The sequence below is a fragment of the Lithobates pipiens genome, unplaced genomic scaffold (assembly GCF_037356315.1).
Source record: "Lithobates pipiens isolate NorthernLeopardFrog02 unplaced genomic scaffold, aLitPip1_a1.2 Scaffold_13, whole genome shotgun sequence".
NCBI lineage: Eukaryota > Metazoa > Chordata > Amphibia > Anura > Ranidae > Lithobates > Lithobates pipiens.
In genome coordinates, this window is record NW_027507718.1 from 70,352,393 (window position 1) to 70,367,109 (window position 14,717).

Below are 14,717 nucleotides of genomic sequence, written 5' to 3' on the forward strand. Positions count from 1 at the left end.
TTGTATGAGTATGCCCCTCATGTAAGTCTTATGGGAATTCCATAGTGTGAAAGGGTCTATTGTAGGTGTGTGATTAATTTTGAAGAAATCTCGGAGATGCTGAGAGATCACAGGGACTGTATGGGGTTCTTGTAACAATTTTGTATTGCATTGCCAGATGGGAGGTGAGGAGGAGACACCCTGTTCCGTAATAGATAATGAGATTGCGGCTTGGTCAGACCACGTTATGTTGTGTATCTGAGTAGAGCATAATCGTTGTAAAAGTCATTAATCTACCAGAAACATGCGGGATGCGGGAGTATGTGCAATGTCTGGTAGAAAAAAAGGTGTAGTCCCTTTCGTTGGCACATCTCCATGCGTCAAACAGTTCCTGGCTGTGTAGAAGATGTTGAAGGGTCCTGGGTCTGTTAGGTTTCAGTGTAGTGGTATCCATATCTGGATCTACAATCATGTTGATGTCCCCTCCGAGTATGATGTTGCCATATTGTAAAGATTTTATTTTCTTGAAAACTTTTCATAAAAAGCGTATCTGGTGGTTATTTGCGGTATACACTGTGGCTATCATGTATGTATATAGTGCGACCTGACACAACCTATTAGTAGCAGCAGCAAGCCTCCATCCCTAATATGTGTTCAACATTAGAAAAAAGAGGGAAACGGGACTTTAGATGAGGCGTGTCACTGAATGGATACTGAAATTAAATCAAGAATATCTATAAATATGGGATAACCTTTAAACAGAGAACCATCTCTCAAAAAAAGGGAGGGCTATAACTTACTATCCGGCCCAAAGGTGATGCCAAACACCTGTCCAGGGGATGCAGAGGACAGGAATATCGATCTCCCCCGGGGCTGAGGTGAGGATTCACATCCAGATCGAGGACAGCAGCTTGGTAAAGCCCAGGTGACCATGTCACATCCACAATGTATGATGTATGCTTACCAGGCCATACTATTCTGCAGGAATATAGAAATAAGACCTTGTGAAATAAATTTGCTATTAATGGGACAAATCCATACTTGTAAGTGAATGAAATTAATGAATAATATGCAGTTAATGCAATAATATAAAATGTAATAATTGATCTACAGCAGGAGAGAATGTGCAATATGTACACGCTGTGGGTAACCATAGAACAGACCCACCAAATAATGGTGAGCTGAAGAATGTAAATAAATCTTAGTTACCTTGTATGTAATTCTATGGCTGCAGACATGCCTGGAGTCCTGCTTATGTGGATGGTCAAAGTAAAATGGTCAGCTGGCTAACACAGACAGTTTATATCCCCAGCAAAGGGCGGGTCCCCACCAACGTCATGTCCTCTGCATTCCCGTCCTCTGCATTCCCTGGACAGATGTTTGGCATCACCTTTGGGCCGGATAGTAAGTTATAGCCCTCCCTTTTCTTTAGAGATGGTTCTCCGTTTAAAGGTTATCCCATATTTATAGATATTCTTGATTTAATTTCAGAGCATTTTTACTCCTTATGATTGGCAAGAGCCATGAAACGTGCGTCGAGTATATATCCATCTGATGCCCAGACCATTTTGGCTTACTATGAGCAATTGCTTACGTTTATTGGTTTTATGAACGGATGAGTATGTCTATGCATTTGTATTGTTAATGATGTTGCATTATATTCTGTAAAATAACTGTATATCTAAACAAATGTATTTAAAGAAGTGTACTATAGTAAATTGTGTCCTATATCCCAGATTGACACTTTTTGTGATATGATTTGTACTTTAATAAACACTTTTATTCAAAGTATCCATTCAGTGACACGCCTCATCTAAAGTCCAGTTTCCCTCTTTTTTCGAATGGTCTGGAGTTGATGTCTCCAGTTGTTATAAGGTACCTGCCTCCTTCATCAATGTATGCATTTTTGAGTTGAAATGATAGGGAATTTCTTATTGTCAGAATCACACCCCCTTTTTTACTATTAGGTGTGCATGCCAAGAATACGTGGGGATATTCTCTGTGTGAACATTGTGGCGTTTTTTGCTTTTGGAAGTGAATCTCCTGAACACAGAGAATGTCAGTTCTATGTTAAAGGGCCTCTCTCCACATTGAGAATCATTTGGACGTATGGTTCAGGCCTCTTGCATTAATAGATAAACACTTGATAGTCATTTGCGATTTTGTGAGGTGTGATTGCTGGTAGTGTAAGATAGGTATTCACTGTATCCATTGGTTTTTGCAATGGGTTTCCTCGTAGATGATGATGGTGGGAAAGTTTCTTGGAAGTTGGTCTCAGCATCTTGTGATATTTTCATATGGTTTGAGTGGCTGTGTACTAAGGAGAAAAAGCAAAAGGAACAAAGGAAACAAAATATGAAAAGAGCAAACTTCGGTCTCATAAAAAGGGATCTTAAAACTGATCCACGTGCAGAACTTGCAGCGTATTGCATCAGGGTGATAGGAGGTTAAACAAAACGCTCCCTTGACCGGAGAAACATGTGGTCAATTGTCAGAATTTTTCATACATTGCCTCGGTGAGCTTTTTTTTTCTCTTTTTTTTTTTTTTTTTTTTATGTATATTTATTGAAAAAAGATTTTTGTATAGCAGATAAAATTGTACTTCCAATACAGACAATCAGGATTGACAATGCAATTGTAACAGGAAAAACTGCCGCAGGCGGGGTACAAAGTGTTAACATCTTAATACATCACGTTGAGAGATAAGGAGAAAAGGATACACCACGGATCCGCCGATAAAGATACATAAATAAACCAAGAGTTGTATTTGTGGAAGGGGACGTAGAGTAAGAATCCTGAGATTAAACCTGAGAAAAACATTCCCGAAAGTAAGTAGCCACTAATCAGGGTGTTGTCTCAGGGTTAAACACGGAGTTGTCCCACCTGTCCCATACTTTAGAAAACTTGGGTAGGGAGTCTTGTACCAGTGCAGTCATATGTTCCATCCTACGTATGTATGCAATGGCGGAAATTAGCTGTGAGTGGGTCGGGGGGGAAGGGGACAACCAGAGGGCAGGAATCACTCTCTTAGCAGCTAGGAGGATATAAGCTGTCAGTTTCTTGGCGTGTTTAGATAGCGCCGCAATAGGTAGGCCTAGCAAGTAATGTCTAGGGTCTAACGGAACATCTATCTCCAATACAGATTGGAGTAGGGAATGGACCATAGACCAAAAAGGTATAATCAAAGGGCAGCTCCAGAAAATATGGTAATGGGTGCCTTCATTTCGTAGGCACCTCCAACACAGCTTAGATACGGTGCGATCGTATTTATGTAACATTTCAGGGGTTTTGTACCAAAACATTAGTATCTTATAAGCCGTCTCTCTCTGCTCCACACATCTAGAGACTTTAGAAGTGAAAGTCCAGATGTCCTGCCATTGAGAAATAGTTAAGGGGTCGGTAAAATTGCGGCCCATCTCCTCATATAGAGATGCGCTTCCGTGGTGGGCGTGATTGAATTGTGAAGGATGCTGTAGATAGAGGATATAAGTCCTTTCTGACAGGGACCTTGGGAGCATAAAGTTTCAAAGGCGCTAGGGTTGGCCAAAGTCAGGTCAGGGGATCTGGAGTGGAAATAATGTTTAAATTGAAGGCATGAAAAAAGGAGCCGATCCGGGATGTCATATTTATCCTGAAGCTCTGGAAAGGATAGGAATTTGCGAGATATCGGGTGCACCAGGTGGCGGAGTTGGAAGATGCCTGACCTGTACCAAGGAAACATATTCTTCACAGAGAGACTGTCAGGCATATCTGGATTGAAAATGACATTCAACAGGGGTGAGCATGGAGAAGAGAGAGAGAACCTCTTGTGACACTTTTTCCATATGGACAGAGTAAAAAGCATCGGCCCAAGGCTTATGCGCCTAAGCTGAGCCACAGAGGAGGTCAGATCTGACCACAGCATGGAGCAAGGATGAACAGGATTGACAACACTCATTTCCAGCTCTGACCATCTACTGGTAGCAAAATACGATGACTAGGAGATAGCCGCCAGAAGATGCATTGCATAATAATACTTCCCTATATCGGGGGCCCCCAACCCTCCATGGGACCGTGGAGCAAAAACCACTGTTTGGGCTATCCTATGCAATTTATTCCCCCATATAAATTTAGCAAAAGCCCGCTGAATGTTCCTAAGCTGAGGCATGGGGATAGCAACTGGTAATGTTTCAAAAAGATATAAAAACTTAGGGAGTATGGCCATTTTTAATACATTAATCCTGCCCAGGAGAGATAGGGGGCACGACGTCCAACCTCTAAGCAGGCTATGCATTTCCGCAATTAGAGATATAAAGTTAGCTTCATAGAGGGAGCTGTACGTGGCAGTCAAGTTACTGTCAAGGTATTTGAGGGAGACGGGGCACCAATGATAGGGGTATTCGTGTTTCAAAGAAGCTAGAAGCGGGGGTGGGATATGAATGGGGAGCGCTTCAGTTTTAGTTGTATTAACCCTATAACCCGAGAGTCTGCTGAATGTATCTAAGAGAGTGTGGAGTTTGGGAAGGGAGATGTGAGGTTTCGTCAGGGTGAGGAGTATATCGTCTGCAAAAAGAGACAACTTGTATTCTTTCAATCTGAGGGAGATTCCGCTTATGTCTGAGTCCTCCCGTATAGCTGCAGCTAAAGGTTCCAGGCACAATATAAACAACAGGGGGGAAAGAGGACATCCCTGTCTGGTACCATTACTGTGTGTAAAGAGCGGGGATCTATAAGATGCCAATTGGACTTGGGACGTGGGAAGTGAGTATAAGGCCTGCAGGGCTGACAGGAAAGAACCAGAAAAGCCAAAACGCTGGAGCGTAGCAAACATGTAAGGCCATCCCAGCCTGTCAAAGGCTTTTTGTGCGTCTAAACTCAAAACGACGGCAGGGCAAGATGTTTTATCGAGCAAGTCTATGAGGTCGATGGTACGTCTAGTGTTGTCCCCAGCCCGTCTACCCAGGACAAATCCCACCTGGTCGTTGTGGACCAGGGCGGGAATCATTGAGGAAAGTCTATTAGCCAAAATTTTGGTGAAAATTTTATAATCGGAGTTAAGTAAGGCTATGGGTCTGTAATTATCCGGTAGGGTAGGGGATTTACCCAGTTTCGGGATAACTGTGATGTGTGCATGGAGGAACTGAGAATGAGGTACAATGCCCTTCTGTAGGGAGGTAAAGAGACTAAGCAAATGAGGGCTTAGTGTCGGAAGAAAAGTTTTATAATAAATATAGGGAAGCCCGTCGGGACCCAGGGATTTATGGGACGGGAGGTCTTTTACAACCGCAGCCAATTCTTCTGGCGTGACGGGTGCATTAAGGGTAGCTACTTGTGAGGAGGACAACACTGGCAGTTTCAAGGAAGCGCAAAAATCATCAAAGCTGTCTTGAGAAAACATGTGGTTGGGATCTGAGGCTAGGCAATTATATAATTTTTTGTAGAAAGCACCAAATACTTTAGACATCGTCAAGGGGCAGTAAGTCGGAGTGCCGTCTGACTGTAGAAGGAGATCAGGGTAGGAATGAAATGGACGGGGCTTTAGCTTGTTCACCAACATCCTATGAGGCTTGTTGGCAAACTCATAAAACTTCTGTTTTGCCTAAAGTAGAGCCTTAGAACATTTATGCATATCTAAGGATTTTAACCGTTCACGTAGGGAGGTCACTGTGCGAAGACGTGGCACCGATGGGGAGGACAAAAGCAGAGCCTCAGCTTTTTGCAGTTGCGAAAGAATGTCCAGTCTCTGCGCAGCCGAGTCCCGCTTAAGGCGGGAGCCAGCCGAAATACACAATCCTCTGAAAAAGGCCTTGTGGGCCTCCCAAAGGGTGGACACGTCCCGCACTGACCCTTCGTTAAGTTGAAAAAATTTGGCTAAACTCTGGGACAAATGGGTTTCAGTGACCGGATCGTGGAGGAGAAAATCATTGAATCTCCAGTGGCAGGTCCTGGGTGTAGAGAGGGTGAGGGCGAGGTCAAGCTGGACCGAGGCATGATCCGACCATGTTATGGGGTTTAACTCCGAGGCTACTGCCGACGTTAGAAGAGGCGCCGTCACAAAGATGTAGTCCAATCTGGAGTACATCCTGTGTGGTGGGGAGTAGAAGGAGAATTGCCGGTGCGTAAGGTGTTTAATCCTCCAGATGTCTAAAAAATTATGGGATCTAATGAGTTTGCGAAACGCAGTAGATTGACGTTCCGTTTTTGAGGAGGGGTTGTCTGAGAACAGGGTCTGTCTATCCTTCCTAGCGGACATGATCACATTAAAGTCCCCGCCAATGATCATGTATGGCTGGGCATATGTGCCCAGGTTATCCAAGACCTCAGTAAGGAAATGAGTCTGACCCGAGTTGGGAGCATAAACATTAATGACAGTAAGAGAACGAGATAAGTAGTCACAGTCCAGGAGAATGTATCTACCCTGCGGGTCAATAAACGAAGACTTAACCCGTAGCGGACAGGTCTTTTTAATCAGTATCGCCACCCCTGCTTTACCAGAGGGGTCAGAGGCCATAAAAGAGACCGGAAAATGTTTGGCTGCAAATTTGAGAGAGCCCCCTGGGCGAAAGTGAGTCTCCTGGACTAGGACCACATCTGCGTTTGAGGATTTGAACTCCTTCAAAGCTAACCAACGCTTATGGATTGAGTTCAAGCCCTTAACGTTGTAAGTGAGTACCCTCAAAGCCATCATGTAGAAAACAGTGGAAGCTTAAAGTACCCATAATATACACACAGTAAACGGATATAACCATACAAACCAAGAAAATATTCGGTCCCGTGGTGTATCCTAGGAATGAAAAGCAATTGAAGGCATATAATAACAACAATGCATCTATAGAGTGAAAAAAAGAGCATCAGAATTGAGCAAAAAGTCAAAGAAAGGCCGAAAAAGAGGCCCAAAAAATAGAAAAAAAAAACATTAGTATTAGAAAAAAGGCCTGGGGGGTAAAAACCACCCAGGAGTTCACAGTCGTAGCCGCGGAACAAAAGGAGGCACATCAGGGGTTCCAGCTCATCTGGAGAGACCCCGCCACCTTCCAGCAATAGTTACAGGCAATAAGAACAGTATACTGTAGTCCCAACAACCAAGAACAGGGGCAGTAGAAAAAATTTAACCCGTAACTAAAGTTGCAAACACCCCTTGTTAAGGAGAAAACATGGTGAGATAGGGGCCGAGGCCAGCCAAACACTGCACATGGATGTTTTCATCAAGGAGGGAGTCTAGGATGTAGGTTACGCTGGGGGGTAGAAAAGGACTTCTGCGATTTCTGGCGCGCAGGGGTCCAAATCCGGGCAGGGATGGAGGAGGGTCTAGGCGTCGTCGGAAGCGGCATGGTATCCTCGTCTGGTAACGGTGGTAGACCCAGGTTGCGTATGAAAGCTTCACTTTCCTGAAGATCTCTCATGGAGTATTGATTCCCATCTTTAGTAGCTGAAAGGCGGAAGGGGAACCCCCAGCGATACGGGAACTGATGATTCTGCAGATGAGTAGTCACAGGGCGAAAACTTTGACGTTTGGCAAGAGTGATAGGGGATAAGTCACTGAAAATTTGTATCTTGGCCCCTTTAAATTCCAAACAAGACTTGTTCCAGGTGGCCATGGTCAAAGCTTCCTTGCTGTCGTAGTAGTGGAAGCGTACGATAATGTCTCTAGGGTTGGCCCCGGCAGGGGGCTTTGGGGCCAGGGATCTGTGGGCCCTATCCAATCTCCAGTCAATGTCCGGGATTTTAGGGGCAACAACATTGAAGAGGCTGAGTAGGTACGGTTTGATCTCTCCCTCACTGACGGCCTCAGGGATGCCTCTAATACGTAGATTTTGGCGACGTTCCCTATTCTCCAGGTCTTCCTGTTGGGACTGGAGCTGAGAGACAGATTGATTCAGACCGGCGTTGTCTTCTTCTAAAACGTGTACATACTGTAACAGGTCATCAAATTTGGTTTCCAGGACATCAGTCCGTTCTCCAATCTGAGCAAGCTCCTAACGCAATTCATGGGCCAGTTTACCCATTTCCTTAGAAACATTGCTTGTCAAGTCTTGCAGGAGAGCTTGCAGTTTCTCATCAAGTACGTCAACTGTGACAGGGGCGGACATCGTGTCTGAGTGGCTATGTGACAAAGAGCTTGGGTTGTCTTGTGCCGACACTTGTGAGGCCACTTGTGCATATGTGAAAGGAAGGAGCAGGGGAGGCCGGCCTGCTCAGAAATCGATCTAGAGTCTGTGAGGGCCGCAAATCCGGGGACAGAGACTGAGGAAGGTGTTTCGGCCCGTATTTCACCATGAGGCGTTGGGACTAGGCATATATTCAGTTACATGTGGTGCTTCCCATATAGAAGTAGCTACTGTGGGTAGCACGGGAGCGTTGGAAGGCGGCTAAGGCCCATGTAGAATGATCACATGTCTGTCAAACAGGGGGGACCCGAGATGAGACCCCAAGATAGTACGTTTCCGGTTAGAGAGCACAAGCCAACTGGGGGGGGGAGGGGGGTGGAGCGGGTGAGCAGGCCGCAGCAGTCCCAAACAATCAGGGGGGGAATTCCAGGAAACACTGCACCACTAGGTGCCAGGGCAGAAACCAGGGCAAAAAGCAAGCAAGTGTAGGCCTCAGGGAGTTGAAGGAGTTGGGTGAACCAAGATGGCCGCTGACCAGGCCGAGGGCAGTTGCAGGGTATGAGGGTGCGGCTGTTGTGGGCAGGCAGTCACTCAGGGGGAGGCAGGCTCCGTTGAGGCAGGGTTTAATGCCTACGTTGGAAGGGGCAGCAAGCCAACAACAGGAGGGGGTGAGCAGTTATACTGCAGGAGGCCTTGGGTGTAGTAAAATGGCCGCCGGAGCTCACCTTTCAAGCTGGAACCTAGGCATCTCCTCAGGCATCCAAATGACGGCCAGCGGGGCTCCGGTGCAGGCGGGGATGTCTTGAGGGGTCAGCGGTGAGCAACACCAGTGTTCCCGGCCGAGATGGGACCCGGGATTCGCCGTCCGGAGGCTCCGCAGAGCGGTGTAGGCCACAAGATGGCGGCGGCGTCCGGCCTGTCCCGCCGCTCGCAGCCTCAGGACTAAGTACGGCGGCGGAGCGGCCAGAAATAATAGCTCCGTCCGGAGCTCGGAGGACCCACCGGCGGGATGGATGGGCTGGTGGGCAGAAAAAACTTGCGGCAGGCGAGGATAGACGAAGATAGCGCGAGGCCTCGGCGGAGCTCCACTCAGGCACGTCCGTCCTCCTCGGCTTCCGGCCACGCCCCCCTCAGTGAGCTTTTTATTGGCACGTTTGTGCGACACTACCTGCACTATTGAAGTGTCATCGGTTGAGATAATGAGGCAGACGGAGTGTGTTGGTCGGATATTATCCCCCATTGGCGTAGAGTTAACATACCCATGTAGAGATGGATTTCGTGGCACCATTGTGGGTGACGATCAATGTTGCAGGGTACTTCCATTTGTGTAGTATTTTGTGATAAAGGAACGCTTTTGTGATTGTCGCCAGGTTACGGCGTCTTTGCAGGGTATGCCTGGAGAGGTCTGGTAGCAATAGAATGTCGGAGTACTGCGGAGGGATAGAATCTTGTTTATGCACCGCCTGAATGATTTTTTCTTTTATATGTTAAAAGTGGACCCTCATAAGAATACCTCTAGGGGTACCTTCCAGGATAAAGGATGGTTTGGGAATCCTGTGGATCCTATCTATTATGAGGTCCTGTGCAGTCAGCTTGGGGACCAGTGGGGAAAAAAAAGTGTGGGGGGCGCATGCGCGGCTCTGAGACGGATGGAAGCCTAATGCCTTAGCTCCGCTCCGGTCGGGACTTTATCCGCACCCCGAGGGCCATAATCCTCACTTATTGCAGCTCATTTTACTCCCCTCGGTCTGCTGAAGCTTGGTGCATGCCGTCTAAAAAGAAAACATCCCGGGGCTCCACGCAGAAGTCGCTAACTCAATATCTTCTCCACGCAAGAGAACAGCCCAGCATGGCGCAAGATGGCGCCGCTGACGGAGGTTACTCCCCGGGTCCCGCTGCGCTGCCACCATCTCCGCCGATTCCTTCTCCCTCACCGCCTATGGACCGTGAGTTCTCTGCCACCCTCTCCAAGGCCGACTTGGAAGCCAGCCTCGAAACCATGTATAACAGACTGGCGTCTAAGTTCCAGACTGAACTTCACAAGACCTCACATGCCCTGTCACAGGAGATCTCTGCTCTGGGCGCCAGAACAGAAAGACTGGAGACCAAACATGACGAACTAGCCATAGCGCACAATGACCTTAGCAGGGAACATGAGGCATTGGCATCAGCCTTCTCTTCTGTCCAGGCCCAAATCGAAGACCTCGACAACAGGAACAGCCGTAACAATCTGCGCCTCCGAGGAATCCCCGAATCTGAAACAGAGTTTATCCCTACAGTTATCAGACTGTTCAAATCCCTGCTCCCGGATCACGACTCCGCCATGTTCAAATGCGATCGCATTCACAGGGCTTTGCGACCGAAACCTCCGGAGGACAAGCCCCCTAGAGATGTCGTTCTTTGTATGAAGGACTTTCTGGTCAAGGAAGAGATTCTCAGGGCTGTTCGTAACAAACCCCGGATTACCCTGGACAACCACTCTATTTTCCCAGACATCTCCCCTGCAACCCTGGACAGGAGACAGGGTCTGAAGGAGATCACTTCGGCCCTGCAATCAGCAAGCATTCGTTACAGGTGGGGATTTCCCTTTCGCTTGCTGGTCCCGCACAATGGCACCACCTACTCAGTTACCTCTCTGCTTGCAGGCCAAGAGCTGTTGGTGAAATTAGGTCTCCTGGATGTAGCCGCGATATGCAGACCACCTTCCACCCCCAGGCCTGCTCCGATTTGGCAGACCCCCCCGCCCAGGAGAGACAGACGGAGGATTGGTTATGAAGTAGGAGGTCGAGCGGAGGAGCTTCCCCATCACTGACTGCTTTTTTTTGGCGCTGTTCACTGTTTAAAAGACGGCCTATGTTACTACCCGGATGAAAGTGACCTGATTTTTGTTTTTTTTGTTGTTTTTTCTGCTAATTTTCCTTTCTTCGCTTTGGGTACTTTTGTCCCTTGGAGCCGCAGCATGTCATCCCCTCCCAGCATTCGAATGCCATCCTTTAGTGAGAGGCTGATACGACCGTTTTCGTGCTGGGTAAGAGACCAAGTTGTCTCGCTTTATGAAGGTTGTTTTCTCAGGGATACGGTTACTCGCCGATTCCCGGTTCTTTTATTTCTGTTCATTTTCAGGGTTTTGTTTTGGACTGAGACTGTTTTTTTACTTTACTTTTTCTTTTTTGGTTTGTTTTTTCTAATCTTTTGTTTGTTGTTTTTGTCTGATTTTGGTCAACCTCATGTCAAGCTGATTATTTTCTTACACTGGTATGGATTCTCTGTATTTCATCTTATTTTACTCCTCAGCTGCTCGGTTATGTCGACCCATTATGGTGGCTCGGGGTACCTGAGCAGGGATGTGACGACCCCCCTGGCCCGGAATTGTGCACTTTTTCAGTTATCCCCTCTTCTCCATACCACCCATGACACTTAGTTGTATCTCCCATAATGTTAAGGGGTTTAACACCCCCAGCAAAAGGCGTAAGGCCTTTGCCTTTTATAAACAGCTGGGTGCCCAAATTCTTTTGCTCCAGGAGACGCATTTTTCCTGTTCCTCCCATCCTAAATTTTTCCATAGAAACTTTCCTCAAGCCTTTTTTTCACTTCATGCAACCAAATCCAGGGGTGCCGCCATATTTCTACACTCCTCCTTCCCAATGGAGGTTAATCAGGTGTTTAGAGATAAGGATAGTCGCTATGTAATTATAAAAGGCATTGTACATAATAGAGAGCTGACTATTGCCAGCATATATGCGCCTAATGACGGCCCTGCTGCTTTCTTTAAATCATTTCTATCTAAGTTGGCCGAATTCCAGTCCCCCCACATGCTTATAGGAGGGGACTTTAACTTGGTTGCCAATGCCACGTTAGACCGCTCCTCAGCAACGGCCGCCTCTAGAGCTTTTCCTAAATTCCTCACCAGCGGCTTGCATGAACACCAGCTCCTTGACACCTGGAGGGCACATAACATAGGGTCTAGGGAATTTACTTTTTTCTCCCATCCGCATAACAGTTATGCCAGGCTTGACTATATTTATGCTACCCCAGTTATTCTCGCGAACTCCATTGATGCTACTGTTCACCCCTGTGTTTGGTCTGATCATCATGCCACCTCTTTTACTGCAGGTTTTATTAAACTTGCCCATACAGCGCATTCGTGGAGATTGAACGAATCCCTCTTATCAGATCTGGCTATAGAATCCCAGGTAGCGCAGTCATTAGAGGAGTATTTTTTGCTGAATGATCAACCAGATATTCAACCTTCTGTACTATGGACTGCCCATAAAGCGGTCCTTAGGGGTAAGTTAATCAGCTTGTCTGACGCTCGTAACCGGGACAATAAGTGCAGAATTGTCAGTTTATCGGCCGAACTTGATAGTTTGTATAAAAATACATCCTCCCTACACTTAGAGTCTACCAGAAAGTTAATAGAACAGAAGCGTCTGGAACTTGGCGCCCTACTCTCTAGCAAGGTGGAGAAAGCGTTTTGGTGGGCCAAGGCACGCTATTTGTTACATAACAACACCGCCTCTATGCTTTTTGCAAGGCGGCTGAAAAACTCGATTCGACCTCCTCACGTTTATAAACTGTCCTCCAGGGAGGGCCTACTTACCTCACATCCCAAAGACGTACTAAAAATTTTCGAGCAATTCTACTCCTCCTAATTGGCACCTAACCGAACGTCCCCCTCCCAAGACAAAGTAGCATGGTTCTATTATATCCCTATCCCAGTCCTGTCTCCCTCACAATTGGAGGCTCTTAACGCACCTATTTCTATCTCTGAACTTCTACACGTAATCAAGCTATTAAAGACAGGTTCTGCCCCAGGCCCGGACGGGTTTTCCTCACTATCCTATAAAAAATTCTCCACAATTTTAGCCCCTAGATTAGTTCACCTTTTTAACTGGGTGTTGCAGGGTGGTAGTTTCCCTGAAGAAATGTTATTGGCCAACATGTCCCTAATCCCTAAACCCAATACGAACCTCACTCTGCCCCAAAACTATAAGCCCAGTTCGGTAATTAACAACGATCTAAAACTTTTTAGTAGATTTCTAGCAGACAGACTCGCCAAAATCATCCCCACCCTGATATCCCCTTTCCAGTCCGGGTTTATCCCTCACCGTTTTATAACTGACAACATACGGCTAGCCACAGACATTATCCAAGATGCCAATTTATCGGACCGTAAACTCCTCTTACTCAGCCTAGATATACAAAAGGCCTTTGATAGTGTCTCCTGGAGCTATATCAAGGACCTCCTGCATCGCATGGGCTTTCAGGGGGAATTTCTGCTAGGATTCCAAGCCCTCTACGCTAACCCCAAAACCCATATCAAGATCCCGGGCTGCAATTCTGATTTTTTTGCGTTGGGCAGGGGCACTAGGCAAGGGTGCCCCCTCTCTTGATTTTTGCCCTAGCTATGGAACCTTTGGCCATAGCGCTTTTGCAAAACTCGGATATCTCTGGATATACCAAGGGTAATTCCACGTACAAATTCTGCATGTATGCGGACGATGTCCTGATGTTCTTATCCAATCCCCTTATTTCCCTTCCTAATCTGCTATTGACGCTGTCGAGTTTTGCCGAGGTCTCTGGGCTCTCCATCAATATCTCCAAATCTGTAGCCTTCCTGTGGGCTATGCTCCCCATGAGCTAGACCATATTAAGCAGTCTTACCCCTTCAGGTGGTCCGATTCACATATTTCTTATCTGGGTATAGGTTTGCCCGGAGACTTTCGCTCACTCTTCAGCGTCAATTACCCTCCCCTGATCACCAAAGTGAAAAAATCCCTTAAGCAATGGCTCCCCTTACACATTCCCTTTGTCGGGAGGATCACAGCCCTCAAAATGCTTATTCTCCCACGGCTCCTTTATCTATTTAGGTCCCTCCTGGTCAGACTTTCTAAATCTTATCTGCTACATTTACAATCACACCTAAATCGCTTTATCTGGCGCAATAGACCCCCAAATTTGCCAGGGACGTTTTGTACCTCTCTATGCGGTCTGGAGGCCTAGGGGTCCCTCAACTATGGTCTTATTACTTAGCATGCAGTTTCACGCAGCAGGCCCAATGGTCCATTCGTAACTCGAAGGTACCATGGGTGCACTTCGAAAGCGAATCAATCGCCCCTTTAGATCTCCCTGGACTTATGTGGTCTTCACATCAACGGATTGCTGAAGAACCATATTGTGGCTCACAGCCTGCAACTTTGGTTTCAATACAGACATAAGTACAAACTGATTTCCTCAACCCCTCTGGGAGCCTCTTACCTCGGGGATCCGAGGTTCTCCCCTGCTTATGCACACCCGGAATTGTTCCATCTCTGGGTGGCGCTTAATCTCACCAAGCTAGGTGACTTTCTCAGAGGTTCTAAATTTATCTCCTATGCAGACTTACAGGAACAGTTCCCTCTCCCAAATGAGGAATCCTTTCACTACATACAAAATAGGCATTTCTTTTTAACCCACTATCGCGGCCCCGGTCTAGGCCAGACTACCCTTTTTGAGGACATTTGTTTTAATTCCCCACAACAGAGAGGCCTCATCTCCCTTGTCTATAAATTTCTGGTATCGGATACAGAAGACCAGCCACTGAAATACAGATCCCAGTGGGAGCAGGAACTAGAGCTCGACAGGGAGGCCATAGATTGGGGAGAAGGATGG